Source organism: Rhagoletis zephyria, unplaced genomic scaffold, assembly GCF_001687245.7.
Source record: "Rhagoletis zephyria isolate East Lansing unplaced genomic scaffold, Rhagoletis_zephyria_1.1 Rzeph_scaffold_00017, whole genome shotgun sequence".
NCBI lineage: Eukaryota > Metazoa > Arthropoda > Insecta > Diptera > Tephritidae > Rhagoletis > Rhagoletis zephyria.
This window is the reverse complement of record NW_016157101.1, coordinates 597,579-613,673: the sequence shown is the minus strand read 5'-3', so window position 1 is coordinate 613,673 and position 16,095 is coordinate 597,579. Positions and strand designations below refer to the sequence as shown.

The 16,095-nt window shown below is 35.2% G+C and overlaps 1 protein-coding gene across 7 annotated transcripts in view; it reads left to right on the top strand.

Annotated features, from left to right (window-relative positions):
- MCU (mitochondrial calcium uniporter) overlaps positions 1 to 16,095 on the top strand; it is a 153,356-nt gene that overhangs the window by 103,458 nt on the left and 33,803 nt on the right. The gene's annotated exons all lie outside the window — the stretch shown is intronic.

The window sequence follows — 16,095 nt, the reverse complement described above, 5'->3', positions numbered from 1 at the left end:
CCTTTAAGCCAAGACAAAAAATTACTTACGTAAAAACTTTAAATATCTGTGATTCCCAATAGCAAAAATAAATTATTTATAACTCAAAGCAAGTAAATAAGTAATCTAAATTAAGTTACCAGAGCACAAGTTGCATAAGTTCACTTCAATCACTTGTAGGCAGCAACGTCAGCGACAGTGACAATTTCGACAGTTTCTGTTTCACAGTGAATTTAATGAGCATGAAATTGCAATGCTAAATTATGAAAAGTTGTTGGTATCTAATTTTTTTTTTTTACTAAAGTAAACTTTGCTACATCAATATTGACACGAAAGGTCTGTCGACATTTTCATACACGCGAGTACACGCCAAAACGCGCACAAACACAATTAAGACACAGCACACCGCATGCGCGCAATAACAAGTAGGTAGAATATGTACATACCTACAAACAAAATGTGCAATTAAACTTGTACGTTAAATCTTTCGCGAAGGTAGGCAGGCAGGCGGCAGTCCTTTTTGAGCAAAAGCGAGGCGCTTGTTTATCCATCAATTATTTCACGCAATTATAAACTCTTGATTAGTTTGCGCAAACACAAGACAAGTGGCGTTAGACAAGTTTAAGATATTTAAGCAAAAGTTTGGTTTAATCAATTACTTCAAAATTAAATTACACAATTACACAGTATTTAAAACCTCACTCACACGCGCTCAATCGTTCTCAATTGAAAGCCGTCTGCTTGCTGTTGCCGCGATCGCGTTTCATTTTGAACTGCTATGGCCAACAGTCCGTGTGCACTGTTGTGGTCTTCACTTTTCGAGTTGGCAAATTCGCAACCAAAGCTCAACTTTACATATGTACACCACTATGAAATCGGGGTTCAGTTTACCAACAACCACCGTGCGTTGGGCCAATGTGAGCACAGCTCATCATGTACCAGTCTATGATCACTGTGGCTGCGCTGAATGATCCACAAATTTCCACAAACAATGCGATTTGAGTCATACAGTTGCAACCACCAGCTCACCAAGCGCCCTTCGTTCCCTTTGCTCCCTCCAGCCAGGCAATACTTCACCTGCTTGTTCTCCACTCTACCGGCGCAGTCTCTTTGGCTTCACACACACACTTTTTCCCCAATGGTGGTGGCTCAGTTTTGTGGCAACGCAAAATGTTGTTGGTTTATTGCCAAAGTCTCACAGTGAGTGACACTCGTGTCAACTCGTTGGCAGCATTACAACACTGGGCTTTTGTTGACACAGTGGTGGCGTCGGCGCGCGGCAGCGAATCCAAAAAACACAAACAAGTTAACCGCATAACAATGGTTGTGGCAGCGGTTGACAATGGCTAAAGAGCAGCAATGTACATATGTATGTAAATGAAAAGCTGCGGTACAAAATTTTGTAGGTTTCCACCAAAAATAAATAAAAATATACAAAAAATCTACGTACAGTGCATAAAAATACTTGTTAACATTCTAGCAGCGCTGCTCCTCTGCTTAATATTTCATTTGCTACGTCTGACCATAAATCAGCTGCACGAATTTTCACTTTTTCACGTTCACTACGAAATTCTTTTGTGTGTGTGTGTTTTTTTTTTAACGAAGAAATTTTTCACCTTTCCCACGTTTTCGCGACTGCGAAAATTGTTGTGACATTCGTGTGCGCACACTTTTGTTGTCGTGCAATTTCGCAATTTTTATTTTTGATTAGATCTAATGATTAAATAATTTTTAGTAATTTGTGATTGGAAAATTCATGAGACAATTTTGGGAATAATTTTTCGGCAAGAAAAGCTGCTGCTTAGTCTTCAATGAAAACAAACCCATGAGCACCATAAAGTTCGAAGGAAGACTTTCTCTACTAAATATATTGCACTATTTACTTTACTACCACGAAATTTTTGATGAGGCTTGGTGGAAATTTTCGGGGAGCATTGCTGGCAGCAAAGCCGTCTATTTCACTTTCATTTGCAAAAATTACAGGGATGTGAACCGGATGAAAAATTTGGTCGGTTCGGTTCAGCGGTTGCTTTTACATTTGATATTGCCACATGGTCAATAAATATGGTATGTATTACCACATTTAACAAAAGGAAAAAACCTAGGAACCTAGGCAATGAAATTGCAAAAAATTGGAGGCATTTAAAAAATGTCATATGGAAATGAATTTTATGACTATTTTTTTTAACGTAATGACACGAATATTTTTTAATGCCCAATTTTTGCCATTTAATGCCAAGTGGAAATCCAGCATTAGAAACTTGAATAGTTTCTGAGATAGTTGAGAAAAAAGTAACCGCCGCCAAATAATTGCCTTCTTCTAAATAACAACTATGGTATTTTAACCCTTTCGCCTCTAATGTTGCCTGTGGGCAACTTCTCATGTTTATGGGCTTATTATAAGACATCTGTCTACATGAAGAATGTCCCAAGAGTAACTCTTTTGTAAAACATTTAGCGGGGATATTTGCAAGAAACTTCGTCAACATTCTGATTTTGGCTCAGGAGAACGTTCTTAAAAATATTTGTTTTTTTTTATTAATTATAGCAAAATTTATAAAATTGTGAACGAAATAACATTTCAATGGAAATGTTAGTGTATTGGCTGGCCGATTTCTCAGTCGATTTTCTAGCCAATAGAAATCGACCCGTGTAAAGGCAGCTTAAGGAATACTAATCTAAAACGATTTACATATATATTTTTTTTTTGGTTTTTTTCAAAAAGGCAACAAGCGTCGTTATTTTTTTAATGGTATTTTTTTATTTTTTTTATTTCCTCAGTCTATAATAACTGTTAAAATTTGACTTTCATTTTTTTATCAGAAATAAAAGGTAAAGTTTGACTTTGATTTTTCCGACCAAAAATAAAACAGTACGAAGTTCGATAGTAAAATATTATTTTTGTTCATAAAAAGTCAAATTTACATTCTTCATTTTTTTTATCGAAAGTATATGAATAAAAATTAACGATTATTTATCGACTTTTTTGCAAAAAAAATCTTAACAGTTACGGTCCCTGCTTATTTAATTAAATTTTTTTTAAACACACTCTCTTATATCTCCGTTAAAAAAGCTGACGTATTCTGAAAGTCATGCATTTAAGTTTAGAGTCACCTGAGTCTGATATGAAAATGTTGCCAAACAAACCAAACGAAATAATATTCATTTATTTCGTGCGGTTGACCAAAAGTTTCGAAATGTTTATTTATTGGCGGATATATTTTGACCACTTCAAAAGCGATATTGAATCCAGCAAAAATTACATAACACATGCGAAAAATAAAAGCGTATAAATACGCACATAAATATGAAAGCGCATTCGTTCATATTTGAAAAACGTGAAAAACATGAAACTTATCTACATATATTCTGCAAATAGCACTCATATTTACTAGCAATTTGGGGCATGCGGTTCATAATGACACGACAAATAGCCTTTCGAATGTTGGTAAAAATATTGCAAAAATAAAAACTTACAAAAAAAAAGAACTATGAAACGATGTAGAAAGTGCGCTGAACCGAACGAAAGAATAACTCACATTGTGTGCTTACTTACAGATGCGTATACCAATGGTCATCTGCAATAACGACACAACTCAAAATTCAAAGAAAACCCCCTTACTACTGAACAGTGGCACGTGTCTCTAAAGCTTTTTTTTTTAATGTCCAAGGTTTTCTTTTGGTTTTGAGTTGTGTCGTTATTGCAGCGGACCAATCGATACGGACTATATTCTATATTTAAACATATTTCCACGCAATCAACATTTCAATACATCTGAGTTTGAGTGAAAATTTGCATACATATGAATAGTTTGTGCTGCTATGGTTGATGTAAATATGTAGATATGTATCTAAAAATGTGTTACCGTTCGTGCTGATTTATTGCTGACGATTATGACTGTCATTATATGCTGCACTCCTACACTTAGAGCGGTCCTAGGGGAAATCCCAGTGCATGTACTCAGCGTTTTGCTGGCCTTTGACGTCGCATGTGTAAACACAAAGAATTTGTTTGGGGAATTCCAGGGAAAACGTTATTTACAGTCGACTTTAAACGATTAAGCGATTGATTCGCTGGCTATACCATGCCGTACGAATGGATGCAAATGCTTCAGCCCTCAAAGTATTTGATGGGGTACCCGCTGATTGTGGCAGAGGAAGTGTAAGGCCTCCTCTGCGTTATAGAGATCTGGCGAAGGAGGACTTGGCTTCACTTGGAATCAGCGTCAGCTGGCAGATAAGAGAAACGACGAAGAAGTGTTTTCTTTTGTTGTTGCAAAAGTATCGTCTACTAGCCAAGGTAGCTTCTTCAGATAATAGGGATGCTGAAATTTTGGTACTTTATAACCTCCCAGTAAACTCTTTGACTAAGCTATGCCAATTTAGGTCCCTCAATACATTCCTCTCTTTCCTGGGAAAGGGGTCGGGGACCTTGTGGCCTGAAGCCTGTACTAGCTGCATCTTGTTTTGCCTACCAAGGTAAATAAGGCACTCAACGGCTACTGATGGTTTTATTTCACATCATAGCAGAAGTCGCCTATTGCTTCGGATTAGGATCACCTCATTCTGTTACTTCATATGTACATATATTAGCTCGACGCCCACGCGGCGGAAACTTTGGCCTGAAATATGCTCGAGTATTTCCCAATAGGAACAAAAATCTTGGTTCTCCTCGAGTTCCCGAGCCGCCTGTGCACCAATTCAAAGTACCAGGCTGGAGGAGTTTCACGTATAACGAGGAACTCCGGGTTGCTTTGTTGAATAGCCCTATTTAATGCCTTTTCTCAAGAATTGTGGTTTCATCTATATAATTCCTTGGAAATAGTACTGGCAGGAGCGAAGATCATTGCTTCTCCAAATAACTAGACGATGCAAATGCCAGTCGCTTTAGATTGGTGAGCGATTATCACAGTGTGGTCAGAGTAAGTCTTGAAACCCACGCTACCGCGTAGAGGTTTCTATTGATTGTACTAAAATGGTGGATAACTGACTTAGGATCCTTTGACCGCAAGACCAAGTTCTGTAAAAATTTCTAGACTTTCAAAGTTTTCGATATTTTTTCAGTTAAAGGGAATTACCCTCATTAGCCAAATAAGCACTTAACTGTTTCCACATGTTTTTACTATGAAATACTCCACTTTGGTCTAATACAATTAAATGTCCATTTATTGTTCTCAGCTGCTGTTGTCATTAACGCTGCTGATTGTTGTGCATTTGCTGTCAAAGTAATTTACAATATTACTGCAACATTAAACACAGCAGTACTTACATTGGCTGCATTTCTTTCGTTGCGCATAGTAAATATGTACTTTACACACATATGTATGTATGTACATACTTGTATAGTAATTACATGCTATGTAAATATAAACAACACGGTTGAATAGCTTTCAATGGTGCATTCAACAGGTGCCAAGTATTTATGAGCATTTTTGCTGCTTAAAAATGCTCATAACACCCGCGCGAGCATTTCCAAAGCAGGCATACCTATATACTATATATATGTATGTAGAAAAGCATTTGCATGCGCTTATATATATATATATACAGTGAAACGTGCTTAAGTACCCCCCGCTCCCCGCTTAAGTACCTAACCCTCTTAAGTAACCAACATTTTTGGGCAAAGTGAATTTTTGAATGTAATCTGAAGAAAATCCCTCTCTTACGCACCTCCCCGCTTATTTACCCAACCCGCCTAGGTACCTAAATTGTTCGTGCCCCATTTACCATTTTACTTATAATTTTCCCCTTTTAAATGCTCTTTTAAAATTCCTTAAAATATTTACATAATTTGAAATTAAGTGGCAGCGCTACACACCTTCGATAAAAAAATCCTAAAAAAACAACGGTCACTTGACTACACTAAAATTGAATGGGCTCTAAAAGAGTATGCATACTCACAAAACTTTTCTGAGAAAAAAGTTTGAAATTTTCATTCATTTTTTTTTAAGTATTCTACAAAAATTAAACTTAGAATTTAATTCTTGTAAAAATTACATACCATTGCATTATATAAATTTTTTAATAAAGTTTTTCTTAATTTTTTTAAGTGTTTAAATAATGTTACGATCTTGGTTTTAAACTATCTATGTATACTAGGGTGGTCCAAAAACAGTAAAGACGGAATTGTAATGCTCTCACCCCCTAGCATTGTTATATATCGAAAAAATGTATACCCCTATTTTTATTCTGAAATAAAAAAATATATTTGGAGGTCGCTCAAAGCGCTCAAAGTTTTTCATGTACACTCTAAAAAAAATTGTGTAGATTTCCTACCTAAAAGGTAGGTTATTGATTTCCTACCTTATTATTCGCGAAAATACATCGTCGATTATTCAACGAATAGTTTGTTTAAATTTCGGACTTTTTAGAGTGTAATATAGCTGCTGTGGTGTGTGTAAATTTACTACGAAAGAGTGTACAAGCTACAAATTATACATCTGCTGTTTGATTTCACCCGTAGAATTGTGTAAAGCCGCCAACAAATTGGATTTTTACAAACGAAAATGGGTAAACAAGAAAAATACCTATTCATCGTGTAAATTTCCCAAAAAAATTTAAAAACAAACAAAAATATACTCGATTTATAGTCGCATTTTTAAACAGATTTTTTAGAGTGTATCTTTATATGGGAAAAACAACAATTTTTCGTATAAATGGTATAGAATTCTTGAAAATCAATATTTTTCGATCGAAAAACTCTGGTTCTCTTCAGGAGACTTTCAGTAATAATACCTAATTGCTTATTTAGCCATTTTTTAATACTAACGATTTTTTATTGGTCCCCCCATTGAATTTTTGACGGTTTTCTGGGACCTATAAATTATAGTTGCGATGAAAAAATGGTTAAATAAACAATTGAGTATTATTATTCGGAATCTGCTGCAGAGAAATAGAAAAATATTGATTTTTAAGAGTTCTATACCATTTCTACGAAAAGTTGTTTTTTCCCCATATAAAATACATGGAAAACTTTGAGCGCTTTGAGCGGCCTCTAAATATTTTTTGATTTCAAAATAAAAAAAAATAGAGGAATACTTTTTTTCGGTATAGAACAATCCTAGGTGATGAGAGCATAAAAATTCCGACTTTACTTTTTCACATGCATTTTTGGACCACCCTAATGTATACTTCATTACATTAAAAAAAGTGTCATTCAAGTACATATTTACATATTTATGTAAGTACCCCAGCCGCCTAGGTACCTCAAAAAGCTGACATTTTTCGTGAGGTACTTAAGCGGGTTTTACTGTATGTATTTAAGGAAGCTCATATGTATGTACATTTCTTCCACATACAGTTCTGCGCTTTATGCTGCTAGGGGGGCTTTTTGTTAAATTTCAATCAGCCAGCAGCGACGTTGCAACGTTGACAGCGCCACGACTGAATAAACAAACTTCCTGTCGCGCCGCAGCCGCGTGCATTCAAAAGCATCACCGCGACGGCCATCGCGAGTTAAGAATGCGACACAAACATTTATGACACCGAACAAAACAAAAGCACTTCCGGCCCCACACTGCCTGCTTCGGCTTTGAGTAGTAAAAATTATGTGCTTATTTCAAAGTGTGTAAAGCTGCGGAGATTTGTTTGTGAGTGTGTGTTAGTACACACAGGTGTACACAATTAATTATTACGCATATTTTATGAACTGCCTTTTTTCATTCATAATTTTTTTTTTTGTGCCACGCAACACTGCCAATGATGATGATTATGGTGCTGCTGATGATGACAGCAGCAACAAAAAATGTTTTTATTTTTACTGCCGCATCATTGCTGTTGCGGCAAAGTCGCCTTGAACAACAAAAAAAAAAACATTTAATTTCTGTTTCACTTGCTGATCCTCAACAAAAGATGTTATTATGTAGGCAGTTTTTGCTGACACATACATATGTATGAACATGTACATACGTGAAAGCTATAAACATGGGTATGATTACGCCGAGTGCTACATAGATAGGCCCTCAGTCAGAGGTTACGAACCGAACTTCAAAATGTCTTTAGTGTGCTATGTTTTCGGAAGTATGTTACCCCCATTTTTATTATACAATACGTTGCCATGCCTGTGGGCACGTACTTCGACCAGCTTCCCCATATACCGATTTTGCATGACCCTATTAACTATTTATAGCTCTTTTCAATTAACGATTTTAAAGTGGGGTAGTAAACATTAAGCGTGAGTTTTAACCTCACCACATGACTATGGTTTGGCCTAGGCGCACTTACTTTTTTTCATATTTTCGAATATCATTACGAAAACAACAAATTGGTGTCTTCTTATTTTCGGTAAAGAACATCGGCGTAGCCAGAATGAAATTTAGGGGGGGTTCGACCCTATTAAGCTGGTATTTCAGGGTACTATTTTATATATATATATAAGGAAAATTTGAAAGTTAGGGGGGGAAGGGGGGGGCTCGAGCACCCCCCCCTGCCCCTACCTGGCTACGCCCATGGTAAAGAATGTAAAAAATAATGCAGGTGTAAATTTTTTATGGAATGACCCATATGTAAGTTGAGCTGGCGATCGATCGGCCTAGCATCTCGTGGTTTTTTTGGCAAGTAAGTTCCAAAAATCAATTTTTTTGTAAAAAAAAATATATTTTTAGATGCAATTTCAACGCCTTTCACTCAAGGAATGACTGCGATTTGAAAGAATTTATTTTGGTGGGAGGCATAAAAATTACCAAATTTTATGATTCGCATGAGCAAGCAGGCCCTTTTTTTCTTAATTATCCTATTATTTATATTAAAATCTTTTTTTTTTTTGTACCAATTTGACTGCTATTTTTCTTGCAGTGCTCATTTTATAATGTTTACTTATACAAGATTCAATGAATCTTCATAGGTAGTGAAAGAGTAAAAACATTATTTTAGCGCAGCAATAGCACTTGACCTTATACTCTTAGCACTTTTATTACAAAGCATCTGTTTCATCATTAGCGTCTGCTAAATTTTTCGAGGGTCAATAATCCCATTTTAGTCCTCACATCTTTCACATAAACGTACGTACATATGTACATATCACAATTTATGTACATATATATAATCTTGTACGCATGCGCAACTGATACAACTTGCCAGCTGCTACCTGTCTGGCTCTTAGCCAGGTCGTAGTGGGTTATCGCATTTCAAATTCAAACACTGCAACAGTCATTGCTACCGCGTTCATTTCATCCATATTCAAATAGTTGTTAAGTTCGTTTTTGGCATATATTTGCTCTTTTATTATTTAAGCTATTTAACATACATACATACATATGTACATACATATGATGTAATGTAATTCATACATAATTCGTCTGGGTGCTGTTTGGCCCACTTTGTTTGGCACCTCTTTTACGAGTGAAGTTTTAATTGAGTCGCTGCAATTGTCATTTCATAGCTTTTGACTTGGAAAAATTGCTGGTGAAGTAATATATGTATGTACGTAAATTCAACATTTACACGCCCGATGGTGCTTATGCAAGTTTTATTGTGTTTATTTGTTACAAATCGTGCCACAAGCATGTTGTGAAATTATTAAATTTAATATCGAAAGCTGTTTGGAAATAATCGTTGTAAATTTTGCAATTCGAAAATTTAAACTACAATCAACTGCCTGTTAAAATAGCATTATGTTTCGAACAATAAAATTTTTTAATATTTCACAACACTTTTAGCTTGACTTGTAATTTTTTTTACATGTCTTCTATCAGTTTAATAATTTGTTTACATAAATAAATAAACTATTCTTTGTAACGCTTTTTGTGCTCAAAAAAAAATTTATTTCGATCAGCACAGAATACAATTTCGTCAAAAAATCTATGCGAATGGCGAAAAGAACGAAATTCGTGAACTACGAAGAAAGTTTAAAGATCTTAAAAGATAGTAAAAATGAAAAAATTTATCAACCCTTGAGCATTAAAGAATATTATATGGGCTTTTGTTAAATACAAAAACTGTATAAAGTTCGTTTATTAGAAAAAAATAGACTTTGGGAAACTAAATTTAACGAATTTTGCAAATTTCGTGGTGACAAATAGTGATGTTAGCTGTATCTTCAAGAAAATTAAAAATGATGTTTTTGAGAAAATTTAGTATTTTGATTTTTCCAAAACCGGCCGCCATTTTGTTAATTAAAATTTTTTTTTTAATTTTCAAATATTCAAATATAGAACGTCAAACACACTTATACAATTAAAAACACGAGTTAAAAAATATTGATTTAACCCTTTCGGGACTACTGGGATAATACATCCCACGAACTTTCTGATTTTCGGATTTTCTTTACTGTGCATGCGATTGTTCATATAATTAGTCCCAAAAACAGATTTAAGTGCCTATTTTCAATAGTAAACAAAAACATGGCGGTACATTTCAGCGCATTGATGCCACGTGACAAAGTATTTCGCATTATACGTGGAATTTGATCAGTTTTCTTCGGTAATTTGCTGAAATTAGTCGCAGTAAAAGCGTTATCAACAAAAGTTGCATTTGTTTGTATAAAAACGTGTTGGGTTTGTTACATTAAATTGTTTAGTGGTGTCTTTTACTATTTAAAAGGTAGGTTAGACTTCATTTTATAAAATTGGGTCATATACTCCCAATAAGTTTTTTACGTGGGATGCATTGTCCCAATAAGTATTTTACGTGGGATTGATTGTCCCAATATGTTTTTTAGATGACAAAAAGGAATTTAACTCAAGAGGAACTTGAGCGTATTATGTCTGAAGAGTCAGACTCGGATGTTAATTTTGAGGACTCTGGGAGTGAATATTTGCTTGAGAGTTCCGAAAACACTGAATCTGCATCAGGAGCTGACGATAATATCAATACCGTCACTGAGCCTACAGAAATAAACGATGAGATGCTGTCTGTTGCCCAGTGGGTAAATGTTGCCCCGGATGATTCTCAGAACTTCAATCCAAAGTATGAAATTCCAACTGAGCGAGACTGCAAAATTCTTCTTGATTTTACTCACGATTGCACCGAGTTCAACGTGCTTTCCACGATATTTCCTTACAGTTTGTGCATTCGAATTGCTGAATGCACTAATCAGCGTCTGACAGCTTTGAATCGCCGACCAGATGACAACCGTTTATTATTTCAATCGCAAGTATTAATGGTTAGCATCACAAATTCATGGATTGTTTATACTGAACATAAGAAGCAAAAGTTATCACTAAAAGACTTTCTTGTCCCCCTTGCTGAAGCAATGATTTTCGAAGGAAATAAAAGGCATGAGACAACGCCTCGTCGACAGGGAGGAAGAACTCCTAAGCACTCAAAGACTGATAGCCTCAACGTTGGAGATCACTTGCCAGTGGAGCAAGAGAAGCGTTGCCGTTGCGTACGCTGCACTTCATTTGGAATCGAAAAGCGAACAAAAATGATCTGTTCTGGGTGTAACAACGCGTTGTGCTACAAGTGTTTTGGACCCTTCCACAAATTAAATTAATAATTCAAGTACAATTAATAAGTCAAATAAATATGAAATTTCGTTAAATGAAGCTATTTTTCTAATATTTTATTTATTTCTCAAATTTACTATACTCGTCTAAAACTCTTATTGGGATTATATATCCCACAGCAAATACGTATTGGGATTATATGTCCCAGGATAAAACAACGACTTTGGGATTTCTGAGTATGCAGGACATATTTTTTTAGCCCAATCTTTCAGAATGGGCAGACATTTTTGTTGCGACTATTTCCGGTTTCCAAATAAAACTCCGTCCCGAAAAGGTTAAAAAAAAACTAGAAAGATTAAAAAAAAAAATTGTCAACCGATTTTCTCTAAAACTACACTTTGCTCTAAAATTTTCAGATGCTCGTAACTCAAAAATTTACGTGTCTCTTTATTTGTCGTATCAAACTTGATTTCGAATTATGAACCCATTCACCCTGCTTGAATTGAAATAGAATCAGTTACGGTTAAAAAAAAAAAAAGAAAAAATAAACGGCATTTTTTTGCTTTTAGGAAAGATTGACAAATTAATGAAATGATTTCGGAAATTTTCAGGATGTTTTGTGTTAGAACTTTCGGGATGTTTTTAAGAATGTAGGGGATTTTTTCAGGTTTTTTCTTGTTCTTTAAATTTTTTGAATTTTTTAATTTTTTTCGGAATTTTGGAGTTTTTCAAAGTTTTGGGATTGTATTGAGGTTTTCGGAACTATTCTCAAAATTTTCCTCATCATTCTTATATTTTTTTAGTAGGTTTTTCCTTAAAATATTTTCGCCTGCCTTGTAATTCATTTCTTATGAAGACTTGTATAACTCCGTCATTCATTTCTTGAGCTATTTTGATTTCCGATGTGTAAACCAACCTCATATTTTAAATTAGACAAACATCGCAAAGATGTTAAAAGTTCAAAAGTTGATAAATACCCCATCCCATCACAAATGGAGCTTTTGTATGTACATATGTATATTCGAATTACATGGACGGCATGATATTATCTTTATGCCACACAAGTTGCAACAGCTGTCAATAAATCTAAACCAGCGCGGCGAACAGTAACGAGGATGCATTACCCGAATTAGTCATTAAGTAATGTTCCCCTTTATTGTTGTCATCTTGTTGCTGTTAAAAGCTACATATTTATCCACCCTTCTGTCATTTATTCGTAAGTGAAAGGAATAAGTGTGAAGTAGTCGATGACACGAGTGCATGCAAACGTATGAGTAACTGTACAAGATCCCACATACATATGTAGATATGTACATATGCATGTATACGCCATCGCCACTCAAATCCCTCAACAACAATAACGGCACTTGCATTGTGACCCTCTTGAGTGCTCGATGCAGCTACAAATACCCGCAAGTGCTTCAAGATAATGTCGGCCCCCAAGGATCAAAATTACTTAAATACATCTACACACACACACACACACATTCAAGTATTACATTTTATACAACTGAGTGGCAGCTGAAGAACTGCAACAGTTTGCTGCATTTACTGTGCATCCTTTTATCTGCGCGTAAGCGCTATTTTGCTTTTTTCGAATGTAGATAAATTGAACGAGTGCAAATGGATGGCTGGCTGGCAATGAGTGTAGGGGCGGCGGAAGTGCTTTGTATTTGATGAATGCGATACAACAAATACCATCAGATGGGGTATCAAATGCACCTAACTATTAAGAGGTGAACGTGACTTTGTCAAAGCTCTTGTTGGTGTTACTTACTGTGCTTTATTTACGAAAGCAAATAACGATTTCCTATGTCACTGCATCAATGGATAACTGCATATCCTTTAGAGAAATTTATAAATACATACATATGTATGTATGTATGTATGTATACACAAAAGTACTTATGTATGTATGTACATGCGATGTGATTTTATCAGTGTAGTTACATTGGTGTGCGTGCTTACTTCGATTTAATGCGAATTTAATGTTGCTCGTTGCAATCGATATCATATATGTAGGTACAACGAGCATATGATTTGTTCGTTTGTTCGAACACGTTTCGTTCCTTTAATGTGGGAATATTGCGAATTCCATTGAATGAAATATGAAAGCATTTGTAAACCTAATGGATATATTTGTATGTATGTAGTCGTACGTAAAAAATATGTTGTGTAACTTAATATATTGCAGCGTACATATGTATAAACCTACATACATATATTTAGTAATGCAGTAAAGGCATGGTAAGCTCTCCGTATTACTATTTGTTGTTTTAAGTTGTTCTATTTATTAATTCATTTAAACGGGTACGTTAGTTGAAGTTGGGTGGTGCCATTTAAATGTATGTGGGTGCAAACTAAGAAAAAATAAATAATTTATTTTGGAACGAATTTCCGTCATCCCTTGTCAAGTTTGGTTTGCAGACAAACCGGTTTCGGCGTTGTGCCATCTTCAGTGTCATTTTTCGTTCTGTCTGGTTCGAGATTTGTCCCTAATTTATGTTCATTTATCTTAGGTAATGTGATTTTCGTCGATGATTAATTACTAGATATGCCATGGTGCCCATTTTTTGAAGCAGGTAATAGGTTCATCTTCGCTGTTTCGATATTAACATGCATTATGTTGTCGCTGTATGGTTTTTGCCTGCAGGTAGGTAAAAGTCAGTGATTTTTGCCCTGGTGGTGCTTTTTGGTGTGTTCGGAGTGTCCATTCGTTCCAAAATAAATCATCTTACCACCCTGTCGGAAAAATCAACCAACACCAACACAAAAAATAAATAATTAAATCGAGCTCTTATCTTCATTGACCTATAGCAAAATTTAACGAGACATTTAAAAGATTTTTAATTTTTTTAACCCTTTAACTCCTTCCGTTATGGATGTAAAAGAGGAATTTTAAGATGTTTTGAATCATTTAATAAAATTCTCTTCATAGTAAAAAAAACGTGAAATTTTTTTCGCAAAAAAGTTAACCCTTTAGCACCCCAATTATGGGTATTTTTGGCCCCTATTGAAAAAATAATATTATTATGGAGGACCGATTGTTAAAATGTTAAAAAAGCACTTATCTTGGGCCATGGAATTTTTGTTTCTTCGGTGGCTCTTAGTAAAATTTTACGTTGAACCAATTTGTAAAACCTTTCAATCCACTAACTGCAAGTTTCTTTAATGAGGGTGTAAAAGACCTTTAAAACTTTTGTACAAGATCTCCATTTATTTATTATTTCTTAATTTGGAGTCGTTTGCAAGATTAAAAAAAAAGCTTGAAGCGTACAACTCTATAAAAATGGGTGCGATATGATTAGTGGGATTAAAGATATTGAATTTTGAATGTGGCCAAGTCCGGTAAAGATTCAAACTCAAAACCAGCGTATTTTCAACAACAAAAAAAATGAATTCCCGATATACATACATATATGTACACATAGTGCGGGATAAATTTTCGAGAAAAATTTTAAAAATGATTTTTGTATCTTTTAAAAAAGTTAAAATTTTCTTTTGTTTTTCGAAATCCGTATGTATCAGAAACCTAACACGCCAGACTATGTAGTGCTGTTCCTTGGCGAAGAACGAAGAAATTTCCAAATAAATTTTCCATGGTTTTTCTGGTAATAATAAAAATTAGAAGGATTTTATTTCTGTAAAAAATACAAAATACAAAAGGTTCGTGTACCACTTGAGCCTTGATTTCACCCAACCGCCAGAGTGCAGTTTACCTATGCTACAAGCGTAATCAAGTTTTCAGTCGGCATTCTTCCCATCATCCTCCTAATTCCCAAGAGACCACTGTGGGTGTATTCTAAACCCCCAACTCCGCTGGGGTTTTTAATGCTTCAATCATTAATATTGATGTGGCCTGCACAGCTTTTAAAACAAAAAAAAATAAAAAATTTACCATATCTATGTTCACATGTGAAACAAAAAAACATTTCTAATCAAATAAATATTTTTTCTTTACTTTCCAAAAAAAATATGCGTAGAACCGCTTTACCCACTTCAACCACTGCGTTGTCATACGTCGAATGCCCGCTTCTTAATTAATTAGTTCTTGTCCCTATCCGCCTTTTGTTCTTGCCAACAAAAGCTCATTCAATTTACGCATGCCCAGGCGTATCTTGCATGTCCCCACATCGCACAAAAGACCCTTTGTATCGAAAGTAATCAAGTAGTGCTGCCGGCGATTGGCCACCAGTTAATTGGGATTGTCAAATGCACACAGATCGGATGTACAGAGTTGTTGAGTTGCTGCAGCCAGCAGCTTTTGAATGCGAATTCCGCTAAAAATTTCATTGAAAACGAAAACATGAAATCACTTGTACACCAAGCTTTTGATATGATACCTTCGCCAGAGTTTGTCAACAACTCATTGCAATTTTCCGTTACTTATTATTTAGAGCGCCTTCCACTAAACGTGGCATTGTTGAGCGTCGAAAACACTGCTACTTATCAACACACTTTAGAAACTAATTTCTCTAATTTGGGGTGATGTTGATTTTTTTTTTTAATTTTTTCTTCTAACAAGTGGACTGTGGTCAGCGGTCATGCTTGGCAAGTGTTACCGCCACTTTACGGATCTAAAATACATTTACATTTTATTTTTACATTTTCTGGTATCCAATTGAAACTTTAGTCGCCGCTTGTTCCTTTGCCGCTGCGCTCAGTGTTTAGTCCTTTGGTGTTGCATTTTCATTGTGTCATTGTTAGTCTTCAGTTTAGCGTAAACTCC